Source organism: Xenopus tropicalis, chromosome 3 (assembly GCF_000004195.4).
Source record: "Xenopus tropicalis strain Nigerian chromosome 3, UCB_Xtro_10.0, whole genome shotgun sequence".
Taxonomy (NCBI): Eukaryota; Metazoa; Chordata; class Amphibia; order Anura; family Pipidae; genus Xenopus; species Xenopus tropicalis.
Window position 1 is genome coordinate 14,962,067 of NC_030679.2, and position 17,153 is coordinate 14,979,219.

The window sequence follows — 17,153 nt, forward strand, 5'->3', positions numbered from 1 at the left end:
CACATAGGGATAATGTTAAATAATGGCAAGATGGCTAACCTACGATTTATTGCCAAAACCGTTACGTACGTACATACACACGCACATACGCATACATTCCTTTATTACTGTATTCTGGTTTATCCTTTTCTCTGCATATATAATTTGATCTGGGTCAAATGCTCTTAGGTAAGGTATTATTTTGCCACTAGGGGCTTGTAGAGTCCCTATATTAGGCTAGTAATTCCTACCTGCTTAATTTTCTTATTGTGCTAGGTTCTTTATTTTGCATTATTCAGAACAAATACAAATATAGAACAAGTCTAATTATTGAATATAAACTACCCTGAAACAGTAACACACCTAAAAAAAACCATATATACATACATACATACATATATATATATTTATTTATACATACATACATACATAAATGCCTGTGAGATTCAATACAGGGTATATATAGCACATATATATCAAACCAAAATAGAAAGAGGACAGACAAAGGACAGACAGTAACATACCAATACATTTAAAAGGGTACAGGGGCAGACAGAGCAGAGGAACATTCTGACACAGATTCACAGGGGACATTGCCAAAAACACAACTGTAGAAGGTTTCTGAGCCCTATTTTAGTTGCCATAATGCTCAGAGGCACCATGCTGTGCCCATAGCCGTTGCCACTCAAGCATATATGCAGTTTGAGAGCTTATGTTCTGTTTTACAGATAGCTAGAATCTCAGCCAGGGCAGGGCAGAACTGTTGCTTATAGGATTCATATAAGATTACTGACTATGTATATATATATATATATATATATATATATATTTATATATATATATATATATATATATACTGGAACAAGGGCAGCACTCCTAGGATTTAAAGAATTGTGCACAAAATGTAAATGCAAAAATAGAAAGGTTTATTACTCGACGTTTTGGTCTCACACAGAAACCTTCATCTGGAGTAAAAAACAAAAATATATATGGTATAGGACCCGTTATCCAGAATGCACGGACCAAGGGTATTCCGGATAAGGGGTCTTTCCGTAATTTGGATCTCCATATCTTAAGTCTACTAAAAAATCAATAAAACACTAAATAAACCCAATAGGAATGTTTTGCCTCCAATAAGGATTATTTATATCTTAGTTGGCATCAGTTACAAGGTACTGTTTTATTATTACAGAGAAAAGGGAATCATTTAACCATTAAATAAACCCAATAGGGCTGTTCTGCCCCCAATAAGGGGTAATTATATCTTAGTTGGGATCAAGTACAGGTACTGTTTTATTATTACAGAGAAAAGGGAATCATTTAACCATTAAATAAACCCAATAGGGCTGTTCTGCCCCCAATAAGGGGTAATTATATCTTAGTTGGGATCAAGTACAGGTACTGTTTTATTATTACAGAGAAAAGGGAATCATTTAACCATGAAATAAACCCAATAGGGCTGTTCTGCCCCCAATAAGGGGTAATTATATCTTAGTTGGGATCAAGTACAGGTACTGTTTTATTATTACAGAGAAAAGGGCATCATTTAACCATGAAATAAACCCAATCGGATAGTTCTGCCCCAATAAGGGGTAATTATATCTTAGTTGGGATCAAGTACAGGTACTGTTTTATTATAACAGAGAAAAGGGAATCATTTAACCATGAAATAAACCCAATAGGGCTGTTCTGCCCCCAATAAGGGGTAATTATATCTTAGTTGGGATCAAGTACAGGTACTGTTTTATTATTACAGAGAAAAGGGAAATCCGTTTTAAAATTCTGAATTATTTGATTAAAAAAGAGTCTATGGGAGACAGGCTTTCCGTAATTCAGAGCTTTCTGGATAACGAGTTTCCGGATAAGGGATCCCATACCTGTATATATATACAAACCGGATTCCAAAAAAGTTGGGACACTAAACAAATTGTGAATAAAAACTGAACGCAATGATGTGGAGGTGCCAACTTCTAATATTTTATTCAGAATGGAACATAAATCACGGAACAAAAGTTTAAACTGAGAACATGTACCATTTTAAGGGAAAAATATGTTGAGTCAGAATTTCATGGTGTCAACAAATCCCAAAAAAGTTGGGACAAGTAGCAATAAGAGGCTGGAAAAAGTAAATTTGAGCATAACGAAGAGCTGGAAGACCAAATAACACTAATTAGGTCAATTGGCAACATGATTGGGTATAAAAAGAGCTTCTCAGAGTGGCAGTGTCTCTCAGAAGCCAAGATGAGTAGAGGATCACCAATTCCCACAATGTTGCGCAGAAAGATAGTGGAGCAATATCAGAAAGGTGTTACCCAGCGAAAAATTGCAAAGATTTTGCATCTATCATCATCAACTGTGCATAACATCATCCGAAGATTCAGAGAATCTGGAACAATCTCTGTGCGTAAGGGTCAAGGCCGTAAAACCATACTGGATGCCCGTGATCTCCGGGCCCTTAAACGACACTGCATCACAAACAGGAATGCTACTGTAAAGGAAATCACAGAATGGGCTCAGGAATACTTCCAGAAACCATTGTCAGTGAACACAATCCACCGTGCCATCCGCCGTTGCCAGCTGAAACTCTACAGTGCAAAGAAGAAGCCATTTCTAAGCAAGATCCACAAGCTCAGGCGTTTTCACTGGGCCAGGGATCATTTAAAATGGAGTGTGGCAAAATGGAAGACTGTTCTGTGGTCAGACAAGTCACGATTCGAAGTTCTTTTTGGAAATCTGGGACGCCATGTCATCCGGACCAAAGAGGACAAGGACAACCCAAGTTGTTATCAATGCTCAGTTCAGAAACCTGCATCTCTGATGGTATGGGGTTGCATGAGTGCGTGTGGCATGGGCAGCTTGCATGTCTGGAAAGGCAGCATCAATACAGAAAAATGTATTCAGGTTCTAGAACAACATATGCTCCCATCCAGACGTCATCTCTTTCAGGGAAGACCCTGCATTTTTCAACAAGATAATGCCAGACCACATTCTGCATCAATTACAACATCATGGCTACGTAGGAGAAGGATCCGGGTACTGAAATGGCCAGTCTGCAGTCCAGATCTTTCACCTATAGAGAACATTTGGCTCATCATAAAGAGGAAGGTGCGACAAAGAAGGCCCAAGACGATTGAACAGTTAGAGGCCTGTATTAGACAAGAATGGGAGAGCATTTCTATTCCTAAACTTGAGAAACTGGTCTCCTCGGTCCCCAGACGTCTGTTGAGTGTTGTAAGAAGAAGGGGAGATGCCACACAGTGGTGAAAATGGCCTTGTCCCAACTTTTTTGGGATTTGTTGACACCATGAAATTCTGAATCAACATATTTTTCTCTTAAAATGGTACATTTTCTCAGTTTAAACTTTTGTTCCGTGATTTATGTTCTATTCTGAATAAAATATTAGAAGTTGGCACCTCCACATGATTGCGTTCAGTTTTTATTCACAATTTGTTTAGTGTCCCAACTTTTTTGGAATCCGGGTTGTAAGAATAAATCAATCCAATGATTTACAGATTGTGAAAGACAAAGGCCAAACAGCAATATTTAGTATGTATATTTAGTGGGAATAAAGGTGTATGGAATCATCACAACAATATCCTAGTATAATTCTCTCCCATCTGCTTTTTATTTAGCGACTGTGTCAGGTCCATGCAATGCATTTCAAATCTGATATATATGAAATGAGAATCTTAAACGCTAAATGCCACATGCCATTTAAAACCTGGTGTTATGAATGATGTAAGGAAGGAGAGTAAATTACACGAGGCGCGTGATTTATGGTAATATCATATGCACCTTGCTGATCCTTTTATTAGTGGGGCTGAGGGATATAGGGTATCTAGCATTGCCGCTGTGTCTTGCTTACTAAACTGGGGCATGCAAAGGTGGCATTTGCATAGTGCAGATATATTATTTGTTACAGGACAATACCTATATAAGAAAAACCAGCTATACTCGTACACCAAGACAATGGACCGGAATCAGTTAAAATGCAATTTTTATTCGCTTATTTAAAAGAACAAAGCCTAGCGCGTTTCGTGCGCAGGTGCACTTAATCATAGGCATAGGTGACATACAAAATTGCAGTTAGTTACAGGATAATACCTATACTGGTTTAACCTTATGGTATTTCTCTGTAGATTTAGGGGCTGTGACAAACTGAGGGGGGCTGTTCCTGCTGAATTGTGCTTAGTACAGGGAAATACCTATGCTGCCACAGTTTTCTGGTATCTCTCTGTATAGGCTATGATTTGTGCTTACACTCCTAATAACATCATACAGTGGTGTACCCTAAGGCAACATCAGTGGCAGAACTCTTCCCCTTTGAAAAGATATATGGCCCGCAAATCTGTAATACCAAGCCCCTTAGGCTCTTGATTGCAGAAAGCCAGGCCAAGTATTACTGGCACATAAAGCAGCCACTGCCAACCTTACGCCCTGCTCTGTTTGCACACCATTACCCCCCGTCAGTCAACTCCACAAACCACCTGCTGCCAGAGCTGCTTAAAACAGCTAGAGTTATTTGCTTTCTCTTTTCAATTCAATCATTACTATCCCCTCTCTTTCTCCACATGGTCCCTCCACTCCCCTACCAGTTGCACCCCCTCCGATTGCTCCTAAGGCATGTGTCTCTTCTGCCACCCATAGTTCCATGCTGCACCTACTGCTAGCCTCTTCCAAGGGCATCATAACACCCAAGGAGGGTTATGGAATTAATAAGGACAGTTGTGGTCAGTCAGCCTGAGACAGCAACAAGTGAAAAATTATGCTTTCAATAAATATTTCCATTAAACACACAAAATGGAAACTCACAGTGGCCCTTTAACATGACACACTTCTACTGTATATCTAAATGTAACATTTATGGGCAGATTTTTTTTTCCACACGCCATAAATCATCGGAAGGCTTATGCACAGAAAGGAAGCAACATTATTAATTCACTATATGAAGAATGGAATTGTCCTCTTTAGAATTTATTAATAGTATTGCTTCTAAATGACACTTTAGCCTTTAAAAGGAAATCTAAAGCTGGGAAATGTCTTTTCTTACACATAAAATTGTGCTGTTGATGTTAAAGGGGGAGTTCACTATTAATTTAAAGCAGCACACTGCAAATAATTACTAGGGGCACATGAAATCTCGATATACAGGTATGGGACCTATTATCCAGAATGCTCGGTACCTGGGTTTTTCGGATAAGGGATCTTTCCATAATTTGGATCTCCTTAACTTAAGTCTGCTAAAAATCATTTAAATATTGAATAAACCCAAAAGGCTTGCCTCCAATATGGATTAATTATATCTTAGTTGGGATCAAGTACAGGTACTGTTTTATTATTACAGAGAAAAGGGAATAATGTAAACATGAAATAAACCCAATAGGACTGTTCTGCCTCCAATATGGATTAATTATATCTTAGTTGGGATCAAGTACAGGTACTGTTTTATTATTACAGAGAAAAGGGAATAATGTAAACATGAAATAAACCCAATAGGACTGTTCTGCCCCAATAAGGGGTAATTATATCTTAGTTGGGATCAAGTACAGGTACTGTTTTATTATTACAGAGAAAAGGGAATAATTTAAACATGAAATAAACCCAATAGGGCTGTTCTGCCCCCAATAAGGGGTAATTATATCTTAGTTGGGATCAAGTACAGGTACTGTTTTATTATTACAGAGAAAAGGGAATAATTTAAACATGAAATAAACCCAATAGGACTGTTCTGCCCCAATAAGGGGTAATTATATCTTAGTTGGGATCAAGTACAGGTACTGTTTTATTATTACAGAGAAAAGGGAATAATTTAAACATGAAATAAACCCAATAGGACTGTTCTGCCCCCAATAAGGGGTAATTTATACCATAGTTGGGATCAAGTACAGGTACTGTTTTATTATTACGGAAAAAGGGAATAATTTAAACATGAAATAAACCCAATAGGACTGTTCTGCCCCCAATAAGGGGTAATTATATCTTAGTTGGGATCAAGTACAGGTACTGTTTTATTATTACAGAGAAAAGGGAATAATGTAAACATGAAATAAACCCAATAGGACTGTTCTGCCCCAATAAGGGGTAATTATATCTTAGTCGGGATCAAGTACAGGTACTGTTTTATTATTACAGAGAAAAGGGAATAATTTAAACATGAAATAAACCCAATAGGGCTGTTCTGCCCCCAATAAGGGGTAATTATATCTTAGTTGGGATCAAGTACAGGTACTGTTTTATTATTACAGAGAAAAGGGAATAATTTAAACATGAAATAAACCCAATAGGGCTGTTCTGCCCCCAATAAGGGGTAATTATATCTTAGTTGGGATCAAGTACAGGTACTGTTTTATTATTACAGAGAAAAGGGAATAATGTAAACATGAAATAAACCCAATAGAACTGTTCTGCCCCAATAAGGGGTAATTATATCTTAGTTGGGATCAAGTACAGGTACTGTTTTATTATTACAGAGAAAAGGGAATAATTTAAACATGAAATAAACCCAATAAGGGGTAATTATATCTTAGTTGGGATCAAGTACAGGTACTGTTTTATTATTACAGAGAAAAGGGAATAATTTAAACATGAAATAAACCCAATAGGGCTGTTCTGCCCCCAATAAGGGGTAATTATATCTTAGTTGGGATCAAGTACAGGTACTGTTTTATTATTACAGAGAAAAGGGAATAATTTAAACATGAAATAAACCCAATAGGACTGTTCTGCCCCCAATAAGGGGTAATTTATACCATAGTTGGGATCAAGTACAGGTACTGTTTTATTATTACGGAAAAAGGGAATAATTTAAACATGAAATAAACCCAATAGGACTGTTCTGCCCCCAATAAGGGGTAATTATATCTTAGTTGGGATCAAGTACAGGTACTGTTTTATTATACAGAAAAAAGTCAATCGTTTCTAAAATTGTAATTACTTGCTTATAATGGAGTCTATGGGAGATAGCCTTTCCGTAATTCAGAACTTTCTGGATAATGGGTTTCCAAATAAGGGATCCCATACCTGTACAATTTGTAGTAAGTGATTTTATTTGAAGTTTCCTTGGACTCATTTTGATAACGCTGCTGCTCTGGTGCCAGTAGAGAGAGACCCCCAGTGAGGTAGAGGGTTTGCCCAATCTGCCTCAATTTTTTAATTGAGATGTTATTATCAGAACCACAGAGAATTAATCTGACTCACATAAAGACAGATGTAGTATAGCAACAAAAGCATTTAGGATCTAGCCAAGGTTATAAAGCATCAATTGGAAGACTATATTGTGGCCTAATCTACCGTATTGGTTAAATTGAGAATGAATGATTCACACATGTAATATGCAGGAAAAATGACTGCCTGATGAAACTGCCACCTGTGAGGCCCCACACACAATATTCATGCAGTGCAGTGGAAATCTGTCAGTGCCTTCAAAGCTGCTGACTCCCTACTTATTGGCCTGTACAGGGCCCTTGGGACTGCTGAGCCCCTAAGCATTGGCCAGAGACAAGATATTTATATTTAGTTGTTAGCAGAAGGGTTCATCGCTGTGGTTTTCTCCAAGAGGACTGTGTTCACCACTGCCCTTTCCTAAAGGCCATTTATGAGAACAGAAATGTAGGGTCATTTTGGCTCCTCAACCAGTAAGACTGGAATCCAATAGGCAAAAGAAGATATTGCTATTTTAAGATAACAATTTTAATATATATTTTGGGTCCTATCTTTAAAATCGATATTTCCATTAGCAACAAAGCACAGGCCATAAAGGAGCTCTTTGAAATCTAATTACAATTGATACAGTAGTTTAATTTCACAAGTGTAACTGACTTAAATAGGAATGTAATTAGGCCAAAATGATCTCTATTGTCCCACAATGCATTCCAGGTTTCTCCTTAAAAATCTATTGGCTCTAAAGGGGGTTGCTGCTGGGTTATTTAAACAAAGGCAACACAAAGAAAGAAAAAGCTAATTAAACGATAACAGTATCCCTTTAAATATGAATAGCAAAACATAACTACATAAAATTCATAATATCATTTTAATGGGTCACAAAGCTTGAAAAAAAAATTGGAAAAACCCCAAAAAAATTTAAACTGACTAAATTGTAAGAATTTTGCCTAGGACAGCTCCCATTGACTTCTACAGATATTAAAGAACAACCAGTAATTGTTCAGTCTACTGCAAACAGAATACAGTAGAATCCTGATTTTACTATATAGTTCCCAGAGGAATATGTCAAAATGGCAGAAATTCCAGGAAAACGTTAAATCCTGGAAGAAAAAAAAAACTAAGCTTGCCTGAATCAGACTGCGACAAATGAATAAATGGGTGATGTAAAATCGGGTATCTTCCCCACCCAAATGGCATCATTTATACTGCATATATCCCCTTCGTTTGCCAGCACCATCACATTTTCCTAAAGCAAGTAACAGCTTTCACCCAGCAGTCATTTTTTCTCTGACACGTCATCAGTTACATTTAAATCTGCAAAGAGCATACACACACAAAGTCCCTTATTATAGCTTGGAACAACTGAGCATGCCCACAAGCCAACAGCCAAAGCAAATTCCTGAGGGAGGGGGCCAAGTGGGCTACAGGAGGAGAAGAAAATCCAAGTGATTAAAGGAGAAGGAAAGGCTAATAAAGAGTTAATCCCAAGCTGCAGGCATACCAACCATTCAGTTGTCTCAATAGTGCCCTTAAGTCTCCCCATATTTCAGAAGATCTGAAGCCAAGCAGGCAGAAAAAACGCTGAGCTGGGTAAAGAGGATTCCCATAATGCATGACTCCTGCATTGACTCTGTGACCAGGACACTGTAGGCGGTGCATGCGCTTTGCTGATTTTCATAGACAGAAGCAGGCGCGCTCCCCTTCACTGAGACCCAGGAACAGCCGAAGGACACAGAACAGACGAGCACTGTGGGTAGCAGGGGGGGGGTCGGGTTCGAGCACAGGTGTGTGGCGTCAGGGGGGGGGGTTGTGGGTGTTTGGAAATCAAAGATGGCGGCTGTGATAGACTACATATACTGTGAAGTTACAATAAAGTTAGTATTATTTTAACAAATAACGCTGGCGATTTGCTACAGGAAAGGGGACTCTACAACATATTAGGTAGAATAGTAGAAGCCTTTCCTTGCTCTTTAAGAGAATGCCGCAACCTAACTGTTAACCTCTGGAAAACCAGAGTGGCAGGTATTAAAAGATTTCAAAGAGGCTGTTCACTGATTAAATTTTTGTGTGTGGGGTTTACATGTCCTTTAAGCGCCTCTTCTCCAGTGTAAACAGACCCAACTTGGCCAGTCTTTCTTCATAACTGAGACTTTCCATACCCTTTACCAGCTTAGTTGCCCTTCTCTGAAAAGCAGCAGAAAGAAGGAGTGTGATTCGCAGATGTGACCTGGGCGGATCAGGGTGGGTTGGGGCAGGTAACAGACATGGGTAGGGGTGGAGCAAGTAGTTTGACATCTATGTAGAACTCAAACAATTCTATGAAAATAAGTCAGCAAGCATACATTTCATGGCACAGCTTTTTTGAAATCTTTTTTTTTTTTTATATAACTCTAATTCTGCCCTTATGTTGAATCACTGGTATTTATAACAACACCATAAAAAACAGGCACTTTTACTTGGGTTGCTTGTAATTGGTATGGTTGCCAAATGCAGTTTTAATTTCCATATATATTTGTTTTTAAACAGCAGGGTAATGGGATTTTTCGAACATTTGGAGTAATGCCTAATTTTCTTGCCGGGGCTAATATAATTGTATTACTTATGAACAGCTTTTTATGTTCTTTCAAATTCCTGTTACAAAAAGAAGATGTTTGTAAATGTTTTCTGTGTAAGCTCTGGAGAGATAGCTTGTTGTCACCAGCTGCCATTTTCAGTACAATTCTCAGGGATGTGCTCATATTATGGGAGTTGGTGGGAACAGGCAGTAACCAGTTTAAAGGTGGCCATACACAGGCGATTCTAGCTGCCGATATTAGTCCTTTAGACCAATTCCTCAGCTTATCTGCCCATGTATGGGCACTAACGACGGGCCTGCCGAAGGAATCTGGCCTGAAATCGGGCACAGCTCGATCGAGCAGGTTTGATTTTTCCATCGGATCAGGGACTGCATTGGCTTGTTGATGCGGTTCTGAAACGACAACTCCTATACCCGCCGTTCTAATTGTATCAATATCGATATTGGGAAAGATCTGCTTGCTTGGCAACTTTGCAACCTCGCCCTGGCCATTGCTCCTTGCTTGATCATTAAGCTGTTGGCCATGATCTTGTCATGATTACCTTTGCCTGAGATTCCATCTGGTTCCTAGTCGCTGAGTCTCCTGCCCTTCCTAGCCCTGTTCTAGCAATTTCTTGGTCTTGAACTTCAGCCTGTTCCATGACTTTGTTGACTGCTGCCTGGCCCAACCTTTGGCCTGCATATTTATTTTTGCTTTCCTTTTGTACCTGAAGCTGTCTTGTTTTTGCCTTAATTAAATCTTTATATTCACTTATTATGGATTCCCCTCTCGGTTCTGCCATTTATGGGTATACACCAGGTTACCCAGTATATAGGCTACCATCTGCTTGCTGAATCGCTGGCCTACATATTTGTGGAACTATGGTTGAATCGCTCGCTGATCTGTAAGTTTGTTATGAGCTAAGGGCGACTGACCAATGTTTGGACTTCCAAGGGAGTCTGCAACTGGAAGAGTCTGAGAACCATAAAAATAATGACAAATATGAGGATGGGAGGGAACAACTTTTGGAATGAGGCCATGCAATGTATTTTTCAGAACACTGGGTCAGTCACCAGCAGAACTTTTTTAGTTGTTCGAATTGACATCAGTTTAGCCCCTTCCCACCTGTATATAAACACCAGTTTCATTTACCATAATTAAAACATAGCATTTGCTTTATTAAACACACGTTACTATTCTGGCACCCACTCAGCATCACATCCAAGAATTAATTACAAATGGCGTTTATATGTTAATGTCACTGGACAGCTTCTATATTTAATTTACTATTAGTGTTCAACACAAGAGGCATTTTATAGGTTTAACCATGTTTTTATGTACCAATTTACAAGATAAGCCTAAATACAATTAATTAGTGCCATTATTAAATATGGGACTCGTATGGCCCCATTGTTCATTACCCAAACATAAAATTGCATGGTAGAGGTGCATTTTTCAGCAAATACTTGGCATATTAATATTCAGTGCAAGCTGTTTCCCTTTATATATTAATAATTATAATGCAATTTATGCCGCAATTTAATGTAATGAAACAAGTACACAGCTAATGTAGATGCTCTGCTATTCCACTCTCCTTGAATTAAACTTTAATATGCTTGTTCCTGGCCAAGTGAAAAATTGCTGCAGAAAAAAACTAAATCCTTGATATTTCTTAAAGGGTCACTGCATGTTTATATATACCTTCAGAATTGAGATCATTACAGGGACTGCCCCAGGGTTGTTTTATGGTATGTCTCTGTTAAGGGTATAAAAAAAAAAAAAACAAGGAGCAATTCCTGCTATGGAGAGTGCCATTTATTCAGCTGAAGACACGCCCAGTGACATCAGACCACACCCATGCTTTGCTAGGTCACGCCTTCTTCTTCCTTATTAAAGGAGGAATGGGAGGGCTGTTGGAAGTGAAATAGAAGGTTTAACCAGCCAGCCTGCCTGAGAGGCAATGGCAACTTAAAATGAAAATATAACCCCTTTTTAGGAACAAGTTTATTCGTTATAGAGTTCAGTTCTGTTTCATTCAGACACTAGGTTTAGATGGTGTTGCTATTATTTTGGTGTCCTGGCTGTTGTATCCCTCCAAAATTCCCAAAAGCCTTGCACTACAAATAGGTAGACTTTTATATAACAGTATGCATGGCTGCTCCCTTTTAGCACCTCTCCGCACATATGTCCATCCCATCAGCCTACAAGCATTTCTGGTGTCACAGGAATCTCAGAGATACATATACCTTCAGTGTTGGAATGCTTGCTATGCCGCCCTGTTGGCTTGTATACGGTTATCATCCTGTTGGCAAGGCTTTGGAAGTAGCATGTCTTCTCAGAAGTCTGCGTTACACTGCACGGCAGATGCCCGGTGCAAACAGTCTTCTTTCTAATCTTTCACTGCTCCTTCAAAGCTCACCTCTGCGGAGTATCTTGTTAGTTATCGGTTTCAGTCTCATGCTAACCTTAAATGCCGCCAGCTGTACAGCTGATCTGCCCATATGCACTTGCTGAGGCTTTGAATCATCTTTGATTTATTTATAAAGTGTTTTATGTGCACTTGGGTGATCTAGAATTGTATAACAGAGCAATGATACCAGCCTCCTTGCCCCCACTCTTATGCACCAAACTCACTTTGTCTATCAACATGACGCAGTATGATATACCCCATATGTGCCTTATAATGGCTAATATACATAACTAAATCAGATTTAATACATGTACGCTCCGCAGATTGTTAAAGTGCATGTGCCAAAATGAAAGAAGATGCACCGTTGAGAATTCTGCCGGTGTTGTTACAGCCATCTTGCTGTTATCTAGCATAGGAAGACTTTTGTGAAACTCTTCAGCTAAATATTAGGAGGGCAGACAGGTTTTTAGGTGTTTGATGATCCTGGGAGCAAAGAGGAAGGAGCCATATATACATAGAGCAGGTAGGGTTTTCATTGGGGGATCATTTTGCATTAATTTGGCCTATGGCCCTGTGGAGCTGAGAAAATTGTTTATTAAGCTTTGTTAGTTTAATGATCTGTACTTATTCCCTGTAATATGTGTTTCTACTGGGAAAATAGTCCATACACTTATCTGTGACCTGATGTTTTTGGTTTCTTCACAAAAAATATCCAATTAAACACATGGTTGGTATTTTCAAAAATGGCAACATCACCAATTCTGTCACCAAGCAGTAGACTGAACTGAAGGTTCTATTGATTAGAACCAAGTACATCCTTCCTGTGAAGAACCATCCATTGGACTTATATTATTATCTTTAACGATTCATGATCATTATCATACCATTCAAATGAAACTGATGTAAGTAGAACTTTTTCCTTCCCGAATAGGAAAAAGAGAACATTTGAATGTTGCAGAGCCCTCTACTTCTATTCATAAGTATCTGGGATCATACTAAATCACCCCTAATATTTTGTCTACAAGCTGTATAGTTTACTATTTATTTAAAGGGATTCTGTCATGATTTTTATGGTGTACTCTTTATTTCTATATTACACTGGTTACATAGCAAATAATTCACTACACTTTAGAACTACTTTAAAATAACCTATTGCTTCATCTAATCCCACGTAACTGGAGGAGTCCCAAGCTGGACTTGATTGTTTACTGTAGGCTGCTATTCCCTTATTTACCACTTTTAGCAATACAGGTGTCAGGGAGCTGCTATCTTGCTCCCTTCCCATTGTTCTGCTGATCGGCTGCTGGGGAAGAAAGGAAAGGGGGTGATATCACTCCAACTTGCAGCTCAGCAGTAAAGTGTGAGTGAAGTTTATCAGAGCACAAGTCACATGGCTGTGGCACCCTGGGAAGTAAAGAATATGGCTAGCCCTGCGTGAAAGATCATAATGATTTTCTTTTGAAAAACTGATTTAAATGCAGGATTCTGCTTAAAAAGTTCAATTAACTGATGCATTTCAAAAAAAAAATTCCCCCATTAACAGTATTCCTTTAAGGGAAAACAAACAAAACCTTCTCACAAAGACAGTATATTTTCCTCTCAACTATAGTCTGTATATCTTATTTTTACTGAGGTTCTCGGCAGAAATATCGTTAGTGGTTTCATTTTATGTTTTAATTATTGTGATTAACATTATCCGTACGTTCGCGTAGAATAATGACTAAATGAAATTATTTCTCTTAACTTTTCCTTCTTCTTTGGGTAATTTAGGGCATGTCTAGTAATTCAAAACGAGTTGTCAACAAAAGACCTTCTGCACTCTACAGAGATGTCAAATGTATTGTAGGGTTTTTTTTTTGAAACCAGAGATATGGATTTTATATCTGCTTATGGATTAACATTCCTAATGGAGACACAGTGTTGCCCATATATAAATCGCTGGCCTACATATAACACTTGTCTTAAATTTCTATATTAATCCCTTGAATGGAATAGATCTTATGGAGCTAAGTAGGGGAAATATAAGCTAGTAATCCCCGAATCGAGGAAAAAAGTCTCATTATCCTGATGAGTCAGTGTGATGATTAAATGTATAGAGTGTGCTACAATATCTTGTGTGTCGGGATCTCCTCAATGTCAGAAGTGAGGTTTGGCTGGACTCTGCGTGAACTTTTTAAGTAGGGTATGTTAGATACACTAAACTTCAACTGCGCTTGCAGGTTTAACTACATGAAAGCGGTATTAGGACAGCATCATGATGGCCGGAGATTGGCAGCCAAGTCTGAAGTCATAATGTTTCTGCAGTAATAGTCAGCTGTTCTGAGATTTTGGCAGAGGGGATGTTGAGTTGAGGCATGTTGTGCTTCTGCCAGTAGTCCCATATCGGCTTGGCATGCCTCACATTTCTATTCTGGAATCTGTAGACAAGTCACCCTGTTCTATGTAGAGATAGCCTTCTGTAACGGTTCCAGTTGTGAGCTTTGTGACATCATTCTTCCCATTTTGTGTTTGATGAACAATAAAGAGGAAGATAAAAGAAAACTTGTACTTTTGACCAGGTGATCAAACTGGAATGTCTAGTGGCTGGCCAAGTCAGGGTGATCCAAATGTTTAGGCTTAAAGACATACTGTCATGGGAAAACAGGTCTTATTCAAAACACATCATTGAAATCGATTTGAAACCTGGACAGGCAGTTCTAAACCAGACAGCCTGGTTCAAAGTTAGACAGGTGGCAACCCTATTTCCACTACAAGACAGTAGGGCTGATTCACTAAAGTGCGTTAATTTTTATCTTTTTTGCGTTAAAATTGACGCAAAAATTAACGCGCGATCCGCTACAGTATTACCGCTTGCATTAAGTCGCATATCGCATGCGTTAAATTTCGCACTACCGCATGCGTTAATTTGTGCGCCAAAATAACACTAACACATGATTCACAAACACTAAATATCATATTTGTCTGTGCGAAAAATAACACCTACTTGAGGCAGGCGGTAATTATAGAAATGTACAGTTAATGAGCTTTTGGCAATAAAATATTTTGCAGTGTTATTAAGTATGTGTTGGCCCTAGAGTGATGCAGCCGCCAGTTTGCAGGGAAATGGGCAATTTTAGTACAGTAATTTTCCGAAAGTAATGGCATGTATGGCTAAAATGGTGTGCGTTTTTTCGCATGCGGCAAATAATTGTATGCGGTGCGTTGATTAGCGCTCGTTCCGTCAAATACTGCACTTTGCAACTAAAATAACGCAATCAGCATTGCACGTAAATTAACGCAAGTATGCTTTTAGTGAATCTTGCGTTAAGACACGAAAAATTAGACGCGATAACATTTTTAACGCATGCTATAAATAACGCACATTTTAACGCACTTTAGTGAATCGCCCCTAGCAGTTATAGTCTTGGCTGTCCTATGGCTATAAGTTTCTCTACCTAGCTCAGCTGATATCTGAACTAGCCCAATGCAAAGCCTTTTTCTTTGTATTTCTAGACTGTATCCAGAATGTATGTATCTCTATTATGTAAAAATGTAAAATGTATGTATCTCTAGAATGTATCTCTAGCCTAGTGCTATCCAAAGCAACACGTTTTTCCACCTGGCCCAATCATCATCTAAACAGCTGTCCATCATGGATGTGATCTTTATGCATCCTTACATGGACCAATAGGCTGCTGACTTGGTCAGTGTAATTATGGCCACACTGCTTGGTGCTGTTGAAGCTATTGCATCAAAATGGATGTCATTACATATAAACCGCATGCCTAATACATTGTGCAAAGGTTGAAATAAATAAATACTTTCTGTAGAGCGTCCTCTTTTGTTTTGCACTTGCTTGAATAGGTCCTAGGAGGAAAAAAAATATATAGTGTAATACAGCAAACAAACTGCACTATAACACCCTATGTCGTGTCTTTGACAATGACATTAATTAGTGACCACCAAAATCCGTAACATACAGATAAAGTTCAAATTAAGTGTAACTCTGGGTGCAAGTTGTGTCCATCATTTGGTGGGTTGTGTTAACTTCATTTATAAATTGCTTCAAGGTTACACAGAGCTTTACAATTTTGCAATATACACAATTATACACAGGGAGGACAAGTGTTACAATAAATAATTAAGTGCCATGTGGTATACGACACAGTAGGAAGGAGGTCCCTGCCCTGTAGAGCTTACAATCTAAGTAAATGAATTATATCAGTGCCTATTCTCCATTGCACTTGTAGGCATGTTTGTAAATGACCCTACAGTGACCTAATGATATGGTGGTGCCAATGAATATAAATACAGATACATCTGCCTGCCTGGACAGTATTACCCATAATAATTTGTCTAAGACAAAGTGAAGGATATACCTTTGCCCAAATAATGCATTTTTACCTCGGAGAAGCGAATCGGGTTATCCTGAAAGGTTGACGTTAAATGATTGCTGACAATCTGATTGTATTGTAAAAATTTGAGATGTAAAGGCAGGATCTATGAAACATCTATGAAATAGTTACAGTTAGAGATTATGCTAGGAGCAAGTTGGTTGCCAAGCAACCACTTTATAATGGTTGAATGGTTAAATTTATAAAAGATATAGGAAAAGGGGTTGGCAGGTAAATCAATGTTTTATTGTTGGGAAAAAAAAGTTTCTAGCCATGAGGTGCTGATTTATAGCTGAACAGAAATATAATATGATGGCAATAAAGGAAAGATAATCGTAATGTGTCCCTTTCATTTCCACCACCATTCAGCTGGATTTCTCAGATCTACAGCAGAAAAGGCCATTCTGATACAGTTATCATATCCCTGGAGGAGTCAATCTTTTATATGTAATGTATGTGTGGTTGCCCATGGGTGTGGTTATTCTTATAAAAGTACAATTTTAGTGAACTTACATTAGGAAGACTCGGTGTCTCATCTGTCCGTAATCTTTTTGTCAACTGTAAAAATACTTTGTGGAAGCAGATATCGATCCAAATGTTGTTTATTCCATACCCCCCTCCATGTCTTGTCTTTATTCTCCAGGCAAACTGTTACTTACAGGTATAAAGTCACA

General features: G+C 38.4%; 1 protein-coding gene and 1 long non-coding RNA gene across 7 annotated transcripts in view; one reads left to right on the top strand and one right to left on the bottom strand.

Annotated features, from left to right (window-relative positions):
- The window catches only part of tspan9 (tetraspanin 9), a 246,563-nt gene that overhangs the window by 180,709 nt on the left and 48,701 nt on the right, over positions 1–17,153 (top strand).
- Positions 15,734–16,589, bottom strand: LOC116409693. The gene is made up of 2 exons (XR_004221916.1): positions 16,490–16,589; positions 15,734–15,952 (listed from the first exon to the last, which is right to left on the bottom strand). It is a non-coding gene; the product is annotated as an uncharacterized LOC116409693 (long non-coding RNA).